Source organism: Talpa occidentalis, unplaced genomic scaffold (assembly GCF_014898055.3).
Source record: "Talpa occidentalis isolate TD23 unplaced genomic scaffold, MPIMG_talOcc4v2.1 talOcc4.14, whole genome shotgun sequence".
Taxonomy (NCBI): Eukaryota; Metazoa; Chordata; class Mammalia; order Eulipotyphla; family Talpidae; genus Talpa; species Talpa occidentalis.
In genome coordinates, this window is record NW_023601433.1 from 19,940,159 (window position 1) to 19,962,253 (window position 22,095).

Here is a 22,095-nt window from a genome sequence, read left to right on the forward strand (position 1 = left end):
GCTTCTAGTATCCCCTTAAGTTCCTGGGCGATGCTATTCATGTTCACGGTAGCTGTCTATCTACATGGCACACTTCATGTTGCGTGGGTAAGTGATCTCTCTGGGTTTTCTAACTTAGTCGTCACGTTCTGTCCTGTACTCTAAGTCTCTGTGGTGCCCCCCGATGCTGGAATTGCTCACCACCAAAATGTCCTCCTCTAGAAGGAAATGTTGAACTGTGTGCTCTCGGCTATAGGTTGAGGTCTGCAGCTGTCTTTACCTACCTTTCATGATGAAAGTTTCTCGGGGCCTCCCTGGTGGCCTCGGGGTTAAGTCTCAGCGCTATTGCCTGCTCTGGCCAGGGTTTCAGCCTTAGCTAGGGAGCCGCCCCACATATGCTAGAGGCCACAGCAGGCCTCTCCTGTGTCACCCGCTGCTCCTGTTAGCCAGGTATTTCAGTGGTTCTGCCTGTTTGTCGCCACACTCAGTATCTGGTGAATCCTCTCACCCCCGAACCTCTGGCCTATACCCCAGTTCTACAAAATGAGGGAATTTTTTTGGAAGATTACTTCTGCATACAAGAACTGGGGTGCAAGCCAGAGGTATGAGGGGGTGAGAGGATTCTCCACAGAGAGAGTGGGGAGCACAACAGGTGGATCTACTGAAATCCACTGCTGAGGGGTCAGTGGGGAGACAGGAGAGGTCTACTGTGCCATGTGGGTCACCTCCCTGGCCAGGGATCGAATTTGTGTCTGCAGTACTGAGAACAGCTTCATAGCGCTGAGACTTTCACCCCTGCGCCAACAGAGGCCCCTATATTATTTTTAAAGGAAAGGATTCTTGCCTTTTGAAATTTTTTTATTAAATTGTTGTTCATCTTTGTGCACTATTGAATTGCTCCCCTTCTTTATAATTCTTGTAAATGTCCTGTCCTCACCGCCCCTGTGACCCCTCACCCCAGGCCCTGGTACTCCTCCTCCCCTCCTGGCCCCTCTTCTGCCCTGTCCCCTGCTGGCATCTCAGCTCTGTCTGCCTGCTAGTTTTGTATTTTTCCCCTGACCCTTTCTTCGTCTCCCTGTATTCCTCCTGGAGGTGATGATGTAATCCAAGTCTTTTTCCTTCTCTCTTTGTTCTGAACATAATCCCTTCCGCCATTGCTGGCCGTGCCCTGAATGTGGTCTTTGTCTGAGTCAGTTCATACCTTGGGGTGAGTGGTCGGCGTGGAAGGTGGTAGCCGAGGAAGTCCTTGATGTCACTCTCGCTACCCCCTTCCCCCAGCGGCCCTGGGCACCTTCTGGTGTGTTTCTTTGGTGCTGTGGTGATGCCGAGCAGAGAGTTTGAGCAGCAGGCCCGGAGTCTGAGGCCTCGGGTATGCTCTTCTTTGTTTTTTCTCTTTTGTGTGAAAGTAGTTCCAAGTGGAGCCCAGAGTTCCAGAAGAGCCAGACATTTACTCACAGGAGTAAGGACAAGAAAGCTCCCTGAGCAGAACGGTCCCGAAGGGTGGCCGCTGTGGCCGAGAAGCAGGGGCTCCCACGGCTGTGGCGGGCAGGGAGCGGGGGCTGGTCGTGAGGGTCTCTGCCGCATGTCTCTTGCTGAGGGGCTTGGCCTGAGGGCTCTCCTGAGGCTCCGAGGCCCTCTGAGTTTGCCCCCGTTACTCGCCTGCATGTCCACACCTAGCCTCTGTCTGTGGATTTGCAGTCGTGCCCTTTGTCGGCTCCGTGGCGTCCTCTCAGCAGGGCTGGGCTCGGGGCCCGTCCGTCGGGGATTGTTTCTCTGATCATGGATTTGGGACTTGGGCGCCTGCTCCTCCCTGCCTGCGCCCTCTACGCAGCTTCCTCCGTCAGGAACATCTCTACCGCCAGAGCCCCAGTCCTGTGTTTCCAAGTCAGTGACTGACGGGGTGTCTGTCCCCTGAGAGCATCTTCTCTGATTCAGGGGGAGGTACATTGGTCCCTTCAAACTTCACCTGGAGTGTCGGGGCCACGGGCCATATTCCTCAACGCGCCATGGGAGGTCGCTGAGGTTTTCACCCCCAGGCTGCAGGCCGCTTTCCACAATGCTACAGGCTCCTAGGTGTCCTCGAGCGCCCATTAAAAATGGCATCGGGCCCCTCAGCCTTCACCTCAGACCTGGTCCAAAGAGGCCTGCAGGGTTTGCTAAGACAACGCTCCTCTGCTAGTGCCACGTTTCCTGGAAGTGTCTGTTGCTGTGACGTTACCCATGTGGGCTGTTGCAGCAAGGGTCACTCTCTGCTCTGAAGGTGAGGGGTTCAGGTGACTCGTGTCACGTCCCCCTGCAGGTGTGTTGGGGCGTCCAGGGGTGTGGCGGGTGATGCCTCTGTGGATGGGTGGGCGGCCCAAGTAGGTGGTGATGCTGTCGGCGGAGGCCCAGGAATGGCCTTCACTGTGCTCCGTGGGGACCTTGCCCAGCTCAGCCACATCCCCGGGTCAGGACGCGCAGGATCAGCACAGCCCAGAGACACTGTCCATGCTCCAGTGGTGAGGACACTACAGGAACCCTGAGCTCCAGGGGCAGGGAGTGGACCGGGGTGGGGGAGGACTCCCCAGAGACGAGTGGGGAGCAGAACAGGCAGATCCACTGAAATCCACTGCTGAGGGGAGCCGTGGGGAGACAGGGGAGGTACTGCGCCCTGTGGGTCAGCTCCCTGGCTGGGGATGGAGTTCTTGCTGCAGTGGCTGTGGACAGCTTCATGGTCTGAGACTTACGGAGCAGGGAGGCTATGGGTCCATTCTTGTGTGGGGCGCTTATCCTTCGGATATGGGGACAAGAGGTGTGTGCTACTTGCAGGTCTGTGCCATCTCCCTTGGTCGCCCCCACCCCTAAGTTCATCCCCTGGATGAAAGGGAGTGTACCCATAAGACCAAGGTGGATGGCCGCTCTTGGGCTGCGAGGTTCTCTTTCTCTGGAGAAGCAGAACTGCTCGGGAAGAACATGTTCATCTTGGTAATGTAGCCAGGCTAGAAGACAAAGAATAGTTTGACTTTGTTAACAGTTAAGCAATGAGCAGAAAGAATGCAGGTCTATTTTGGGGATGTATGTGAGCCTTCGGGGACACCCTGGTTTCAGAAATGAGAGTTACACGACAGAGTGAGTGTATGTAATGCCACCAAACTCTGCATTGAAAAACATATGCCTTCCTAAGTACAAATAATGAACTAGAAGAGGAAATTAACAAAGCCATGCCACCTACAGTTGCACACTCAAAAAATTAACTGGGAATAAACTTAACAGAGGAGGGGAAAGACATTTACAAGGAAAACTATCAAACATTGTGAAAAAAAATAATAGAAAGCATAGAGAAATGGAAAGAGACACCCAGCTCATGGGTTGGAAGAATCAACATTGTCCAAAGGGCCATCCAACCCAAAGCCCCTTCTAGATTCACTGCAACCCCAATAAATATCCCGATGGCATTCTTCAAAGGAACAGAACAAAGATTACTGAGGTTCATATGGAAACACAAAAGACCCCAAATAACGAAAGCTTTGCTTATTAAAAGTGGGGGGAAATGAAGGAGTCACACTTCTGTCCTCAAACTAAAGGTAAGGGGCCTCCCTGGTGGCCCAGGGGTTAAACACAGTGCTCTCAAACTACTGCCAGCCACTGTGCACGACTTGTCAGTCAGCTCCCAGCCGGCCAGGGAGCTGACTGACATGTGCCTCAGACCTCTCCTGACTGGCCTGCTGTGTCCCTCAGCAGTGTATTTTGTCAGTCGGCCTGCTCTGTTCCCTGCTCTGTCTCTGGTGAATCCTCTCAACCCCGGCATCTACGGCCTGTACCCCAGCTCTTGTGTGCATAAATAATTAAATCTTAAATATTCGTTAAACGAGTAATTTGGAAAGCCAAATAATTGAGCTAGAGTTACCTTATCAAATTCCTAGTTATAAATTAATCTGACTTGTGATATCATTTTGAAGAATACTAATAATAAATATGTGTAGATTCATGAAACACATCTGTAAAAACTTGGATGTGTGCAAGATTATGTGGAACATCCTGAGAGACAGAAAATACATCCCGAGAACAGGCCAGGATGAGCTGCTCACCTTGTCACAAGCAGGGATGAGCATCAAGTAGTCTCCGGCCGGGAGAGGCCGTGTTGTTTCCAGCTGGTGTCATGAGACTCTCGTGGGCTTGGCTGCCGGGACTGACATGTCGGCCAAGGTGAGGTGAAGTGTGGACTCTCTCTCCGTCCTGAGGAGAGAGTGATCAGGGCCGTCCTCCTGCAGAGAGCTGGGGTGGAGGATGTGGACGCTGCTCCGGGCGCCGTCTCGCCGTGACTCTGCACACCCTGCTCCTTGGCCTTTTGGGGTGAGCTGAGGAAACAGTGTGAAGGACACGTGAAGTCTGTGAAAAGGCCTCTGGCGCTGGCCGCTGTCACTGCTGAATAACCTGGGAATGTTTTCCCTCTGCAGCGAGCCCTGTGCCGGCTCCGGCGGCTGCCGGCCTTCCAGGGACACCGTCCTGGGAAGCCGGAGCCGCTGCCTCCCCGTGCCTGAGTGCCAAATTCGCGGGGGGGGGGGGTTCCCGGGCGGTGTGGAGTCGGGGTGCAGAGGCGGCCCAGACCTGGTGGTGCCAGGAGCTGGCCCTCGACAGGTGGATTCCTCCATCGGGTGCGAACGTCCTCAAGGCGCTCGCCGGGGATTCTCTCCACAGCAGCCGGTGAAGCCCATGGAGGAAACAGGGTGATGAGAAGCCACGGGCGGTGGGGGGGGAGCAGGGGCGGAGGCTGGACCTGCACCCGCCCGGGCAGAGGCGGCCCTGGCACCGTTGCCCGCGGTTGCTCCGCCGTCGTTGGGCGCTAGCGGGGGGAGGGACCGTCCCAGGTCCCTGACGAGACCATTCCCCCTTGCGCCCCCGTGTCCCGTGTGTCCTCCCCGCGATGGTCTCGGCACCTCCAGAGCGTCAGCCCGTCCCGGGCACGTCCTCCCTGCGTGCCGGGGTCTGAGCTGGCAGCGCCTCCTCCAGGTTCTCAGTCCTCCCTCGACTCTCCCGGGCCGCTGCTCCGGCACCACTGGAAACGGGGTGTCCCCAGGGGTCGTGCGGGCGGCTGTCGTCAGAGTGTGGAGAGACGAGTGCATGCGGGGGTGGTTCTGTGTCTGTCACTCACCTCCATCTTCTTGGGGGGCGTGACGTCGAAATTGGGAATTTAAAAAGTCCTATTGTTACAGGAGGTGGGGGGACCGCAAAGCCCCCAGAATATCCGCTCTAGAAAGGGTCTGCATCTGCTGCATCAAGAAAAAGCATAAAAAGGGGCCTCCTCGGTGGCGCAGCGGTTGAGCCCTGGGTTGTGAATCTGCCCGCAGCCTCTGCAGTGCCGGTTCGATCCCCGGCTGCTCCCTGGCCACCGGTGAGGGTCCCGCATGGCGCACAGACCTCTCCTGCCGCCCGCTGCTCCCCTCAGCAGTGTACTTCGGTCCTTCTGCCTGCTCTGCTCCCTGCTCTGGCTCTGGTGAATTCTCTCACCCTCCTGCGCTTCTGACTGTACCCAGTGCTTGTATAAATAAATGAATAAATCTTAAAAAAAAAAAGCATAAATTTAAAACAATCTGGCCAAGCGTCTTGAGGATGGGATGGTTGCTGGAGCCCCGCGGGCAGGAGGGGAGCGGCTGAGCCCTGCACAGTGGGACCAGGGCAGCTGCCCCTCTGGTGGCCCAGGCTGTGGCCACGGAAGCAACAGCATTTTGCTGCCCCCAGGCCCTGCGTGCAGAGCCCCTCAAGCCTCTCAGTGCCGCAGAATGTGTCCAGGTCAGTCAGCCCCTCAGGAAGGCTCTGAAACATAAACTGGACAGTCAACAGAGTCTTAGGTCAAGGAGCTTCCATTTCTCCTTGTTAAGGAGAATAATTCTCACAGTGAAACCGGAGTTGTTGTTTAGAGCCAAGTGGAGTTTCGAGTTCATAAGAACATCCAGAAGTTTCTGATGACAGTAATTATTGGCAGTTTTCTCTATGGAGAGCAGTCATTTCAGCTTGGGAAAAATTTACATGTTGGGCAGATCGGTTCCTGGGAGATGATACTTAGAAGGACAGCACGGGATGCACCGATAAAGGAAAAAGATATTTCATGTGGTGTCCAGGATGTCATTATTCAAGACACCATTTGCATCGCTCACAGTAAAGGACCCCAGGTGCTATAACGTGGAACCTGGAACACCGGGTGCTTCAGCCTCTAAACTCCCTCCCTTTCTCATGGAGGTGCCTGTCTGGCTGGGAGCATCTAGTGATCATTTGGGAGCTCCGGCTCCTCAGGTGTTGATTCCGTCCTCCTGCGTGTCTGTGGAGTCCTCTGGCTGCAGCCAAAGGAGGGGTGGGGAAGGACACTGTGGTGAGGTGGGGAGGTTTTACTAGCAGACCTCTCTCCTGCCCCTGCTCGGGTGGCTACAGCTCCCGCAGGCACCGCTGCGGTGGAGACCCGTGATGTGATCTCATTGTGGCGCGCAGAGATCGTGTGCTGGCGAGCATCTGGCCGTTCTGCTCGCTTCCTTCCTTGAGTCCTCTGTTTTCCCTCGAAAACTCAGGGGGTTTTAAGGATTTCCCTTATTTGTACTCCGGAGCCAATGCTGCGTATTGTTGAGGGTCTCAAGTAGTTAAATATTTCTTGTCTATAATGACACTTCATTGTGTCCTTGGTTCTCGTGGACCGGGTGCTCCCAGCCCTGGACACCTGGAGGGACATGTTGGCCACGGTGCGGTGCGATACAGCCCCTCACTCCTTCCTGGGAAAAGAAAGAGATCGTGCCATCCTCCTGCAGAGAGCTGTGCATTGAGAACATGTAGACTGCTTGATACGGTCTTTCTTTTTCGGGGGGGATGACCTGAGGAGATGCTTTCCAATGCAGATGAAATCTTCGAGTGTGACAGTACTCACCAGCCGTGTCTTGCAGTAACAAATCGCTGGAGACGATGTGTAAGTACAACCGCGAGGACGGTTGGACAGAGGACAGTGGACCGTGTCCCTGGACTGCAGTGGGGCAGCTGCAGGTGGACGGTGGAGCGGGCTGAGGAGGATGCGGGGCCCAGCAGGGGCCTCGGTCCGCGCAGGGCAAAGAAGAGGCCGCCCCTCCTGGTGCCGAGAGGCAGGGATGCCGCGAACGCGGAGCTGCGAGGGTGCAGGGTGTTGCTGGGGCGGGGAGCCTGTTGCAGGGCGCCCCCGCCTGACGGTGCAGTGGGCCCACCTTTCTCTCCCGGGAGGGCCGGTCCGGCGCGTCCGCGGTCCCCGCTGAGGAACCCCAAGCAGGTGCCCAGCTCGGGACAGACGCCTGTCGCCGCTCTAAAGGCTCCCGATGCGTCCGTTGCCTTGTTTGGAGCAGACAGTCCATCTCCTCCCTTCCGGGCAGAACTCCCAGATGGGCGCCCCTGCGGGAGGCTCCCAGGTGTGCCGGCCCCGCGCACCTGCCTGCGCACCTGCGTGTTCCCGCCCGCGCGCTCCGCCCAGCCGCCTGCGTGCCCGGGCGCCCCGCCGGAGCCCCGGAGTGAAGTCGGGGCCGGCCGGACCCCAGTTTCCGCGCGACCCGTCTCCTTGGGCCTGGGCCTCTGCAGTCGCGGAAGGAGCAGGTGAGTTGGTGGGGGGGCGTGGGAACACCCCCGTGCGGCTGCCCGCGGAGAGGGGCCTTGAGACCCCGGCGTGGGGGCTGTGGGTGGGAACCGGGGGGCTTGGCTGGCGTCTTCCTGGGCCGGGAGGACCCTGGGGGTCGGGGCTCATTCCTGACCCGCCTCCGTGACTGGTGACCCGCCTCCGCGGACTGGTCTTCCCGCGCGTCGTGGCGAGTGGGTGCACCTGGGGTGGGTGCACCGGGCCAGTCCTGCTCCTCACCCGTGTGTTCATCTCAGGGACACGCCTCAGGGTTTGGGGACCACGGGGTGATATAGTCCAGGGCCGTCGCCCCCTCCCTGCCTGGGTCTGGCTGGCAGGATAGCACCCCGCCCCCAACCGGGTCTGAATGGCGGCCCCGAAGGAAGGGGAGCCGGTCTCTCCACCCCACCATGTGCCCTGGGGGCAGGTGATGAGGATCTAACCCGGGGCGCCCATCCACTACCTTCCAGAGAGGACCTTCAAGGAAGGAGGCCATGGGGCCTCCCCGGGGAGCAAGGGTCAGACGCAGCTCTGTGAAGCTGTCAGCAGCCTCTGCTGTGCCAGTTCGGTCCCTGCCAGGGAGCTGCCCATAGGGTGCGGCAGACCCCTCTTGTCTCCCCATGCTCCCCTCAGTAGTGTTTCAGTAGATCCTCCTGTGCTGCTCCCCACTCTCTCTGGTGAATCCTCTTACCCCCTACACCTCTGGCCTGTACCCCAGTTCTGGTATGTATAAATAAAAAATGAGATAAACTCTCCACATGATTAGGTCACGAAGGGCGGGAGGCAAAGTCCCTCTGTGCTCACACTTCTTTTCCACTAGGGTAAATTCAAACTTTTTTTTGGAAGAAAGTGGGTCAGGCGGCTTCCTGGGTGCAAATCTTCACTTTTTTTTTTTAAATTATTTATTTATACAAGAACCGGGGTACAGGCCAGTTGTGCAGGAGGGTGAGAGGATCTCCCAGAGCCAGAGCGAGGAATAGAACTGGCAGTCTGACGAAATATACTGCTGAGGGGAGCAGCGGGCACAACAGGAGGGTTTTGCCGCACCTTGTGAGACCCTCGTAGGCTGGCCGGGATCAAACTGGTGCTGCAGAGGCCGCGGACAGCCTCAAGGAGTCTGCGCCACCAGGAGAGGCACCAAAATCAGACTGCGGGTTCACAATGATCTGCGGCTCCCCTCTTGGCTCCCCTCTTGGCTCCCGTTGGCTAGTTGCTTTGGTAACTATCAGTTCAAAACCACATCTGATAGAATTAAAGTCTCCCATTAATTTGAGCAGAGGCCATGCCAGGGACTGTATTGGTTCAGGTTGTTCTAAATTGCCTTCTGAGTGGAAACAAGTTTTTTTCTAGCTGGCCTACAAGGCTGTGATTGAATAGGGAAGGAAACCAGTGACTCTGCATTTCATTTTTCTAAATTGTTGATAATGTAAGTTGGGATATTCCTCGGATTCTCATTTTAGGTTCCTCCATTTAGCCATGATATTTGGGAGGTTTCTCCCACGAGGCCTCTGAGCTCCATGTCTAAAACAAAAATTCTCATTTGAGGCTGGGGTATATAGAAAGAAAATAGACTTTTAGAGAAGCATGAAAAATATTTTAGTAAGTTTATTCCAGTATTATCTGCTGCAACGTGTGTAGTAGGTAGATGAAGAAATGGGAGGAATAAAGCCCCAGATAGTTGACTTTTTAATACAAAACTCACTGCGAGTGGGCTTGGGATACACGTTAGTGCTCCGTTGGTCCCAGTCTTACCACTTGCAAAGCCTTGATTGGGAGTCACAATAGGAAACGGACATCTTAAGCCCTCGACGGCACTCTGCAGAAGGCTTTGTTTTAGTCCATATGGACAGTAGTGCCTTTAGGTGTCTGGGCACATCCACTGACTGACCTGGGACAAAGAATCCGGTGCCTTTCGGCTTTAAGATGTAGCAAGGAACCTGTGAGATGGAGGCAGCACTTTCTGGTTTTCACATCTAGTTCTGCCGTTCCCTGGTTTACTTTCTGCCACGTGTGTCTGCTTCTAGTACTGAAAATGTGGCTGATGCCACTGGTTGCTTTCTCAGGGATCCCAAATTCCAAATCCTGAAAGAGGGTGTAAGTCTGATGTTCTGGTATCCACTGGTGTCCAGTGTTTGGAAATGCACTGGGCTTATTTGGAAAGTTTGGATTCTCTAAGCTTTCTTCTGGAGAGTCTACAATCACTGCCAGTCTCTCCATGATGGGAGAGGTGTTGCAGAGTCCAGCCACATTCCTTAGTCTGCCTGGCCTTCATTACCTATGTCAGGTGTATCTGGACACTTCAGGGGCAACTTGGCCCTCTGCAACTCAAGACAACTCCCAAACACTTTATCTGCAGAGAGCCATTGAGGAACCCCCCTGTGCGCCAACATTTCTTGATTTTTCTACTATGTGCAGTGTTGTAGATCTGTGATTTCATTCATCTGTAAACCACACTCAGTAGTGGGTATTGCTGGTCCCATTTTATGCATGAGAAAATTGAGACTTGAAGGAAGAGCAACTTACCGAAAGTCCACAGCTATTAAGCAAAATGGACTCCAAAGTCTTTCCTCTTCATCAAACCAGTTTGCCTCCCTAGTAGAAGGATTTGTGCCTCTGTACTTTTCCTGGGCAGGAAAGCACTCCCTGCGGACTCTGTAGGGGGCTGCCCTCCTGCCCTGTGGAGCAGCTGTGATAAGGGCTCTCTGCAACCTGCATGGGGCTCTCAGCACTTCTGTCAACACCCTCCTGTTGAGCAGGAAGCCACACTCACATTCCTCCAGAAGGTTAATGAGAGAGCTGCAAGTAGGAGTTGATTTTTCTTTCCCTTCCGAAACAGAAATGTCGCTAAACTCCTTTAAAAATTGACTTCCTAGTTGATTTTGAGTGTAGGTGATGCAGCAAGCCTCAGACTTAGGATTTTCAAATGTCCTTGGCCGATTATTACCAATGACTGTCAAATGTGTTCTCGGTGTCTGGGTGTATCCCATGGGAAAATACCTTTTCTCAGGGAGTGGAGCTTTTAAAGTTCATTTGTGACTTAGATTTTAGCTGTATATTGAATTCATACCTTTATATGCTTTTAACTATCTTGTCTCATAGCAGAAGCTGTTGAATGTGGTCTGTGCTCATACATTAGGTTTCTGATGTGATTGTCTTTATTCTGGTGGGTTGGGCCGGGAAGGGGTCGCTTCAGCCTTGGCCAGTGATATCCTGGGGAGAAAGTGAATCCATTTGCCCTGGATTCTGTCCAGCATATTCAATTCCTTTATTTTACATCCTAGGGAGGTGACATGATGGTCAAGTTTACAGTACTTCTTCTTAGTGGTACCACAAGTCACCCAGATTTCTAAGTCACACTGCGCTCATACCAGGATTTGGGGGCTCTCTGATAGGAAGAGGGAGGCTCAGAGGTGAAGTGACTTGGCTGAGGTCCTGGCTGATTGGTGTATGACTTGCAGCTAGAACTCAAACCTGCTAAGGACTGTAGTGTAGCTAACTGAATGTTTAGCTACAGAATGTTTTTGTTGTATTGTAGCTAACTAAATGTTTTTAGAAACTCAATTATGTCTGACTCTACCAAAAAAACTAGCTGTTTAAACTTTCCCATTGTGATTGTAAGATGAACAGTTCTCTCTGATTTGTCTTATAGTAGGGAGAGCAGGGACAGCAATTCAGATGTTTACTTTTTGGATTTCCTGAGGCCAGCTCTCCTTAGATTGCCCCCACCCCAAACCTAGATCCAGACCTAGGGCTCTGTTGCCTGAGGACTCTGCTCCACCCACTGCCTCCATTTTTCTACTGCAGAGGCTGTGGAAGTGGGAGCTCATTAAACAAACTGCGTTTCAGTTCCCTTTTGGAGCCAGGGTGGAGGGCAGAGAAAGAAAGGTGTGCTGCTTCACAATGTGGCTGCAGACTTTGCAGCCATTGGGCCGTCCTCCCCCTGGGCAGGAAAGTGGACAGACAAGGAGTGCTCCCAATTTCAGGAGTGGCCCTCCTGAGTGGCTTCCAGCACTTCTTACAAGAACAGTGAAGACCTCCTGGGCAGCTACAACAGGCGATAGGCTCAGTGGTCTCACTGGATCTTGAGATGAAGCCAGAACTGTACTGAGTGACCCCAGTCAGTGAGCAGTGCAAAGCAGTGGCCTCAGAACCTTCCTCTTCCCCACATCCCAGTCTCTCTGTGCTGGAGTCCTGGACAGGGCACCGGAGCATCTGGCTCTCAGTCAGGCTACTAAAGTGTTGCACTGCTGAATACTCTTGAATCTGCTGCACCCTTTCTGTTTACACAGCGAGCAGAGTAATAGCACGACTGTGCTATAGGTGATGGCTCTGCACTTAGCTAGGCTGTCAGGCAGGCCGGGCTCTGCCCCATGGTGGCCTGCTGCCATTGCGTTTCCCTTCCTGTGCGGGTCTCTGCTGTCCCTGAAGCATCACCAGGACACCTTGGTGTCCTTCTGAATGTAATGACTTACTTGTAACTCTAGTCAAATCCCAGGAAAAGAAACAAAAGCAGGGACCTGACCAACTCCTTAGACCCCTCTTTGTTGTTTAGGCAACCAAACATATTTAGAATTCTGCCCTCTGTCTAGCCCAGGGGAGGAAGAAGTTTCTAGCAATTATGGCTTTCTCCTTGCTGCCTGGTGCTTTCACAGAAATACTTCATTTTTTTAAACCAAAATTGCATTTGTTCAGTTGTCATTGTTGAGGATGTATTTATTGTGTTTTACAGACGTGAGTAAATATACGTATGTATTTATAAATATGTACGTATGTATGTGTGTATGTAGAAAACCAAACGTATATAGACAAGGTCAAGGCATGTGTACTAGATATTTTGAAGTTATTTATCAAGGGGAAAGATGTGTGTTATAAAGTAAACAGAGTCTATATTTTATACATAATGTAGATAGCAAGAATAGCATACACATTATACACAATTTTCCTTTCCTCTTTTATTATTAAAGCCAAAAAAAAAAAAAAAAAGGACAGTACATGCAGCTGTTTCCAGGGTTGTGAAGGCCACACTGCTCTGGGGGGAGGGACTCCCTGGCCCTGGGGTGCACTCTGTGCTGGGGCCCAGCCCCAAACTCCCCGCTGGCTGGTGCTGCCTCACACATGGTTTCCTGCTGTCTCCCATGGTCTGCATCCCTGGGGTGAAGGGTGAGAGTAACCAATAAAGATTGACCAACAGAAGTGATTCTGGCTCTTGTCCTGCTGGGTCGCCTCGGGGCTCTCCTTCAGGAGCTGGCACCTGGCGGGTTGTGGACTCTGAGGCAGAGATGTGAGTGGGTTGGTGGTGGTATTTAGCATGTGCATGGGGTTGTTAGGGGGAAAAGGATGTCCTAAAGCTAATTCCATACAGGCTTTGTGGACTCCACCCCCACTCCAGGCCAAAGCCAAAGACACTGGGAACTCCAAATCCCATCACCACCCAAGGGAAGGTGGCTGGGACCTGAGGGTGGGGTTAAGCAGCCAGGTTTGGTATAAAGCCAGACCCATGGGCTTTGGAGGGGATCCCCCATTTTGGCTCTCTGCCAGCTCGCAGCGTCTGGCCAGCTCTGAGAGTGCCTTTGGGTTTCCAGGTTGGTGGATAGGGTAGGACGCATTAAAGATTTTATTTCCCTATTTTCTTCCTGAGTTGTACATTTCCTTAATTCCCTTTCTCTTGTAAATAAACCTTTTATTAACCTTTTGTTTGTGCCTGTAGTGGAGTATTAGTAAGTCCCTTTTAAGCCCGCGGGTGAGAACCCACAGCCAGGCAACCCATTCAATATTGGGATTGCCCTATAACAGCTGGCGCCCAACGTGTTTTCCAAGCTTCACCCGTGGTTGACCAGCCCAAAGTAATTTTTCTTGCGTTGGTCACCATCTTCAGTGAGCTCAGGCAAATTGCTAACTGGCCTGATAGGAGCTGTCTCCCGGTTGGACCGCCCTTTCCTTTCCAACCTCTGCTGTCCTAGAGAGTGCACACAGGCAGGTCTTCTAGTGCATACTTTCCCTTCACTTAACAGCAATTGAAAATTGGAAATAATAATACAAAGACGAAATCTTTTGTTGCGAGCCAGCCGCAGCCATCTGGGTGTCAGGGATTCCTGAAGGATGGGAAGGTGTTGGCGCAATTGTAAAGGGAGGGGGAATGAGGAGACACAGACACTTGGTCAGGGTGCAGGCCTCATCCTGCTGAGGGTCTCAGCAGCCCTTCATTTATACATTTCAAGCAAACCAGGAGAGCGCATAAGGATATGCAAGAGGGAAGGGAACAGTCACATCTTAGAGCAGCAAGGGTTGATTTACCCTTCCGCAGAGGCTATGACATTTATTATTTTTTGATTTAAAGGAGGCTCATTAGCTCAACAAAAGTTTCTCAGAATAGTCATTTATCTGAAATGACCAGTCATTTTATTACTAGCAAAAGGCTTCCGGGGCTGCACTAACATTTCCATGTTTACTGAGTGAAGGATTAACTAAGGGCTGGGGAAACAAAGGGCAGGAATTTACCTGGGGGAAGGGAGACAAAGGGATTTTTTTCCAACTAACCTATAAAGTTGAGACTAACATATTAACTCATTGACTAAAGCAAAAACCAGAAGGCGTTTATCTAGAAGTTATCATCTATAGTATATTGTTTTAATATTGATGGGCGATTAAGGAACCAAGGGCCTGGAGGGCATTAGTGCCAGGCAAGCTGCACTGACTCCTCCCTGGCCCCCAGCTCTCCCTTCAGGGAGGAATTCCCCTAATGTAAACAAGGAGTTTTCTGCCTATTACTCTTCTACTTATCTAGGCAGCCTAGTTTCTGTATCTAACTTTAAGATTAAGGGAAAATTCCTTTCTCTGTAAGATTGCTGATTGTTGTTTGTAGTTGTAAGGAGTTACCAATATTTTATCAGAGGCATAGCCAAAGATGGTTATAGCTAGCTCAACCAGTCACAAAACTGCTGTCGATTTATTCTCGAATGTGTACTCTAACAGCTACCATACCAATCAGCCCTAAATAAACAGGAATGAATTAGCAGGAGTCCACTATGGTGCCTTCTGGCTTATCAAGAGTTTTCTTCTACTTGGAGCTTGGCTCACCTCTGACATTCAACTGTTATCTTTAACTGTAAAGTAAAAGACTTTCTTCTGTGGAACCAAGCTTAGCCGAGGTTTCACCATTTTGTATATCCTCCAACTTGATATGTTACTTCTTGTCCAGCCGCATTCCGGAGATAGTTTCAGCAGTCACAACCCTCACTCCACTTGGTGACGAAAAAGCGGACCACCCCAGCCGCCAATGAGGGCAGTCCTATCCGTAAATGGGACAGCATCTCTACCTGTCCAATCAGTTTGAAACTGTAACTGCGCGCGCCAAAATGCCTTTGTAGTAGCCAATGAGTAATTGCCAGCTTCTTTCAAAATTCGCGCCGCTGGTGACCCTATAATTGACCCCTGCTTCCTCTGTTTGGGGCTCTCGACCTCTGCCGTTGCATCGGTGCGTGTCCGGGGCCCGGACTCGAGCCGTAATAAACTCCCTTTTGCATTTGCATCAGCTGTCTTTGGATTCTTGGAGGCTATGCTCACAGAGTCTACTGATCTTGGGCACAACATCTTCCAGTTAGCCCTTGCCTTAAATGGCCACATCTCCATACTAAAAGACTTAGCCCAGGGATGTTTACAGCCTTTTGTTCCCAGAAGTGTTTTCACTTGTTCATGTAAGGCCAAATGTTGAATTGCTGCCTTTGGCAGAGAACTACTAATTTTATAAAAAATGTAATATTTGTATCATGCACTGCCATTTGCCATCAAACTGGTTATTCAGTGATTGATCCATATTTGCAGTTTTACTTTTAAATGCGTATTTTAGCAATGGTAGAAACTAGCCCTAAACAAATGAAGAGACTCTAGCAGGAGTCAGCTAACGAGATTGCAGATTTTTCAGAAGTCTGCCCCATGCCTGGACTTTTGTCAGATGACATGAGTAGCATGGTCCCCATGATCTTTGTATTCATGCCCTTCTGAGCTGGTCTGATGTTAATGCATTCAGCATTTGGCCCACACATTTAGACAATCAAGTTGCAACAAACCCTTGCCACCATGGGGAACATCACATCACACACATAACATTCTCACATCTTATAATCCTGTAGTACGCCTAAGAGCAGTTCTGAAAACTGAAGAAGGGAGAGCACTTAGTCAAAGCTCAATGTACCATCTGCTCAACTGTAAAATGTGATGATGTATTTTGTCCATCCGGGGTGGCCTGGAAGGCAGCCCTTGATGGAAGACTCCACTGTCCTAAGTTTTAGTTCCAATGCAGGAGCTAGTCGTTACTTCCTAAATCTGGAATTTCTTTGTGATGTTGGTTTCTCTCATATTAGGCCCATTTCTTGTTTTGTAGACCAGGGATTATATTTTCTCCAAGTGTTATAGGGCAGGCCCAATATTGAACGGGTTGCCTGGCTGTGGGTCCTCACCCGTGCGCTTAAAAGGGACTTACTAACACTCCACTATAGGCATACACAAAAGGTTAATAAAAGGCCTATTTACAAGGGAAAAGGAAATAAGGAAAATGTACAACTCAGGGAGAAAATAGGGAGATAAAGTCTTTAATGCGTCCTACCCGATTCGCTGACCTGGAAACCCAAAGGCACTCTCAGAGCTGGCCGGATGCTGTGAGCTGGTGGGGAGCCAAAATGGGGGAACCCCCCCCCTAAATCCCACGTGTCTGGCTTTATACCAAACCTGGCTGTTTAACCCCACCCTCAGGTCCCAGCTACCTTCCCTTTGGTGGTGGAGCTTGATAGGGACAGGTATCACCAGTTTTTTTTTATTTTAAGACTTATTTATTTATGCATACAAGAACTGGGGTACAGGCCAAAGGTGTGGGGGGATGAGAGGATTCACCAGAGACAGAGTGGGGAGCAGGACAGGATATACTGCTGAAAGGAGCATTGGGTGAGACAGGAGTGGTCTGCTGTGCCATATGGATTGCTCCCTGGCCAGCCTAGGGTGGTTGTCACTAGCTTGATAGCACTGTCTTTACCCTGTGCCACCAGGGAGGCCCAATATTCAATATCCTTTCATGATAAAAAAACAGCAGATGGAAGTTTCCTCGACCTGAGAAAGTTATCTATAAAAACCAGCAGGCAGCAACAGACTTATGGTAAAAGGCTGAATGATTTCTCCCAAGGATCAGAGACAACATAGAGATTTCCAGTTTGGCTCCTTCACTCAACACAGTACTGTGGTTTTAGCCAAAGAAATTAGACAAGAAAGAAAAATTCAGATTGTGAAATAATATGTGAAATTATCTTATTATATATAAAATGATACTGTAATAACAAAATCTAGAACAATCCAATGGAAAATTATTAGAAGAGTGAGTTCAATAGGTTTAAAAATCCCTCAGTATAGAAAAATCAATAGTTAAAACTCTGAAAATGAAATTAAGATAAAGATCTATCAAAAAGAATAAATGCTTAAGAATAAATTTTACAATGGAAATGCAAGACCTTCGCAGAGATCACTATAAAACATTGTTGAAAGCTGTATTAAAGATCTAGATAAATGGAATGATATCATAGCTTCATGGATCTGAGGCTTCATATTGTAACCATGGCAATATTCCCTAAACTGATAGTTTCAGTGCATATTTATGAAGCTTCAACCTGTCATGTTTGTGTATTTTTTTGCAAATAATAAATAGCAAACTGATTCTAATATTCATAGGGAAATACAAAGGACTCAGAATGGCCAAAAATATCTGAAATAAGAATAACCAGTTTGAAGGGTTCAGTCTCATTTCCAAACTTGCTAAAATTGAAGATATCAAGACAATGTGATACTAGCAGAACAGTCATAGATCAATGAAATAGAGGGGAAGGTCCAGAAGTAAACCTTTACATTTATGGCCAACTGATTTTTTAACAAGGGTGAAAAGAAAACTCAGTGGAAAAAAATTTGTCTTCTCAACAAATGTTGGGACAACTGCATGTCTGTATGCAAATAAATGAAGTTGTATATCTTAGACCACACACAAAAATTCATTCAACTCCATGTTGAATATCAATATTCAACTTAAAGGGAATATCAAATACTACAAAGTTCTTGAAAGAAAATATAGTAGTAAATCTTCCAGCTTTGGGTTAAAATGGCTTGTTAAGAAAAATAAATGGGGCCTCCCCTGGTGGGGCTGCGAAGCTGCCCGCAGCCTCTGCAGCGCAGGTTTGATCCCCGGCCACCGGTGAGGGTCCCACATGGCATGCAGACCTTTCCTGCCGCGCACACTGCTTCCCTCAGCAGTGTATTTCGTCAGTCTGCCTGTTCTGCTCCCCGTTCTGGCTCTGGTGAATTCTCTCACCCTCCCGCACTTCTGACTGTACCCAGTGCTTGTATAATTAAATAAATAAATCTTAAAAAAAAAAAATGAAATTCTGAGACCTGGATGGATTTTGAAAGTCTTATGCTAAGTCAAAGAATCGAGACACAGAACATAACTTCTTGTAAGATTCCATTCATTTCAAAAACCCGATGAGGGATATCTATAGAGAGACATAGTAGATTGGATTTTGCCAAGCCTAAGGGTTGGTGCAAAAGGGAAGTATCTGCGTATCTGCTAATGGTCTAGGGTTAATTTGGGGGTGATGAAAATGTTCCAGATTTTATTTTGGTGATGTTTGCACAACTGTGAAGTTATCATTTATTTGTATGCTTTAACAGGTGACTTTTATGGTATTTGGATTATATCTTTAAAAACTCTTAAGAAAAATAATGACTATCACCATTAGGTTGTGCTAAAACAGCAGTACTATGTAGTGATTTTAAACTTCAAATGAACGAAATTGTTGTAATGTCTGAAAGTTTATGTGCTGTTGCTCATTTTGTTCTTCACTTAGGAAACATCCTTCAGGCTACCTCATAAAATTTACTAAGAAGCACCCTTTGATTGCTATTATTTCTGTTGCTGAAGTGTCAGGGAATGTAGAGACAGAAGTAGTTTTTTTTTTTTTTTTTGCCTAGACCAAAGTCACACTGTGTGTGATCTGTGTGCACCTCCGCATTTGCTATCTGGGCTGAGTCCACCATCACTGCCTTTCTTCAGGCCACTCTATTTTCAGCTCCCCTGGCTGGGCTTGCTTGCTTCATGACACAGAATCCTCTTGTGATGGCTGCCTGGAACGACTGCCTTTCTTGGCAATGAAACACCATGACATATTTGCAAGCAGTGACCAAGGGGCTTAGACTTCAGCATGTCTGTTCATGACATGTTTTGCTTGTGCAGCACCTTTCTATTGTTCCTCGTGGGTTTGCTTGTATTTCTTTTATTTGCCTATCAGATCCTCTTTTTTTGTGTTAACATTAGTACAAATTTCAGTTCCATCACAAGTATTCCAGTTTGCAGTAAGTTCTCTGTTCTCTGAATTCTTTTATTTTAAAGATTTATTTATTTATGTATACAAGAGCTGGGGTACAGGCCAGACACACGGGGGAGACAGAAGAGGCAGATCGACTGAAATACACTGCTGAGGGGAGCAGCGGGCCAGACAGGAGAGGTCTGCTGCACCATGTGAGTTGCTTCCTGGCTGTCTGGGGATGGAACTCATGCTGCACACTCTGTGGACAGCTTCATAGTGTGGTGCTAAACCCCTTGCACCGCCAGGGAGGCCCTGTTCTCTGAATTCTTATCATGTGCATTAAGTGTTTCACTTCTGTCACACAGACCACAAACTACCCAGCACATGTTAGCTTTGTTGAGCATATACTATGTGCTAAGAACTGCACTAAAAGCTTCCCATTTTTTCAGCATATTTAACCATGTAAATTAATCTTGTTTACTTTATTAATAGGCACAACCATTCAGTGAACTTCCATTCTTTTCTGATTGAGTATTTATCTAATTGTCACACAAATTCTATTACAGAAAAGATAGGGCTTGATAAATACTGGTGAATTACTTATTATTTTCTCGTTTCTATTTTTTTTTGTCTTTAATTAAGCTACTGAAGAAACCTACTAAATGTGGTAAAAATATGTTTTGTTCACTCACTGCCACGTCACGTCTCAGTAAATTTCAATTATTTATTTTGTAGTTTTTAAATTAATAGACTTTATTTTATGAGTTAATGTTTGGAGAAAAATTGAGTGGAAATTGCAGAGTTCCCATATATCCCCTCAACCTCCCAAAAACACAGTGTCCCTTCTTATTAATATCTTGCATAGCCACTCATTTTCCACCAATTTAGTGATCCAGAATCTGTTCTTACAATTGATGAACCACTATTGATGCATTATCTTTAAGGTCCATATTTTACATTAGGTTTCACTCTTTCTGTGGTTTATTTTATATCATTTGATAAAGGAATAACTTACAAACAAAATAACTTATACACACACATATATATGTTTTCAAGGCACAAGTATATGTATATATGTATGTGATAACATATTTTTTTTGACCACTGAGCTATATAGCTCATTGTCTGAATATACTACAGCTTATCAGTTCATCTGTTAAAGACTATCTTGGTTGCTTCCAAGTTTTAGCAATTATGAATAGAGCCTGTACAAACATTTCTATGCAGATTTTTCTGTAGGACTACTTTTAAAATTTTACTTGAATAAATACCAGTAAGGACAATTTATGGATCATATAGTATGTTTAGTTTTATAAGAACAAAGCAGTTTGTTTCAATACAATTTCAAACCATCTTCCCAAGTGGCTATGCCATTTTGCAATCCCATCAATAATGAGGAGTTTCTGTTGCTACACATCCTCACAAGAACTTGGGGTTGTTGTGCTTGGGATTTTAGTCATTTTAATATTAATGTGGTGATATTACAATTCTCTTTTAATTTTAAATTCTCTGATGGCATATTATAATTAAAATCTTTCTATGCACCTGTTTATCATGTGGATACTATGGTGAAGTGTCTTTTCAGATCATTTGTATATTTGGTAATTGGGTTGTATTTTTTAAAAATATTTAATTTATTTATCCATGAAAGATCTGGGGTACAGGCCAGAGGTGTGGGGGATGAGAAGATTCATCAGAGACAGAGTGGGGAGCAGAACAGGTGAATTGACTGAAATACACTGCTGAGGGGAACAGCTGGCGAGACAGAAGAGGTGTGTGCTACATATGGCTAGCTCCTTGGCCAGGGATCCAACTCAGGCTGCAGTGTTGAGAGCACTGAGGCTTAACCTAGTCCACCAGGGAAGCCCGAGGTTGCATGTTTTCCTATTGATTCTTTTTTAATAAGAATATTTTGAATTTATACTACTTTTTAATCATTTATTAATTCCAGGAGATTTTTTGTGGATTCTTTGAGATTTTCTACATTGAAAATAATGACATCTGGGCACAAGTATAGTTTTATTTTTCTTTAATCAGTCTACATTATCTTTTACTTGCTTCCTGTTTATTTCATTAATCTAAAACTTTCCAGTACAATACTGAATAGAATCAATGATAAGGGACAGCTTTAATTTGTTCCCAGTTTTTTTTTATTTTTTAAGATTTATTTATGCACACAAGCACTGGGGTGTAGACCAAGGGTGTGGGGGGTGAGAGGATTCACCAGAGACAGAGTGGGGAGCAGAACAGGCAGACTGACTGAAACACACTTCTGAGGGGAGCAGCGGGGAGACAGGAGAGGTCTGCTGCACCATGCGGGTAGCTACCTGGCCGGGGATTGAACTCGTGCTGCAGTTGCTGGCAATAGCTTACACCACTGTCTTTAACCCCTGCACCATAAGGGAGGTCCTGTTCCTAATTTTAAGTGGCATCCAGTTTCTTGTCATTAAGTTTGATTTTAGTTTTAGATTTTTGTAGAAATTTTATAGCTAGTCGAGGAAGTTGCCCTATACTTCTAGCTTATCATGTAAATTAATCTTGCTTTCTTTGTCATTCAAGCTCATTCTTTCATGATTCTATATAGATCAAAGTTCCATTAATACACAAAATTTAGGACTTAATAAGTTCTAGTGAGGCAGTAAACTATTATCTTATTATCTGCATTTTATTTTGTTCTGGATTAAGTGCTGAAGAAAATTATCTAATTATGTAAATGTTTTCTGTTTACCTATTGCCACATCTCTGTGCATTTCAGTAATAGTTTATTTTCTTATTTTTCTTTGATTTAAATTTCAAAGTTAGAATTTTCCTAAGAACACTAATTCTTTGAGATGTGTAACCAGTTAATACTGAATGTCCCCATCCTGTTTTGAAAGACTATTATCATACTAAGTCTCCAAGCAACTCTGCAGCAAAGAATCCTAAATAAGTTTGCCAAATACACCTGACTGCAAAGCTTATTTTTCACTTTCCAACCACTAATTTTCCACCAATTCAGTGATCCAGAATCTGCACCTCAAGGACTGTGTATAAGGTCAGGAAACAAATGAGACAGATTTGTTTTCTTTCTATACTGTATTAAATACTTCACAGACAGAAGATGACACTACTTGTTTTCACAGTGCATAAGTTGGTTTGTTTCCAAGTCAAGATGAGGTGTATCCCCGGCTGTGATGAGGGGAGACA

The 22,095-nt window shown here is 47.9% G+C and overlaps 1 protein-coding gene across 1 annotated transcript in view; it reads left to right on the top strand.

Moving 5' to 3' along the window:
* Positions 1-22,095, top strand: part of LOC129145716 (zinc finger protein 260-like) — a 36,707-nt gene that overhangs the window by 12,933 nt on the left and 1,679 nt on the right. The window lies entirely within an intron of this gene.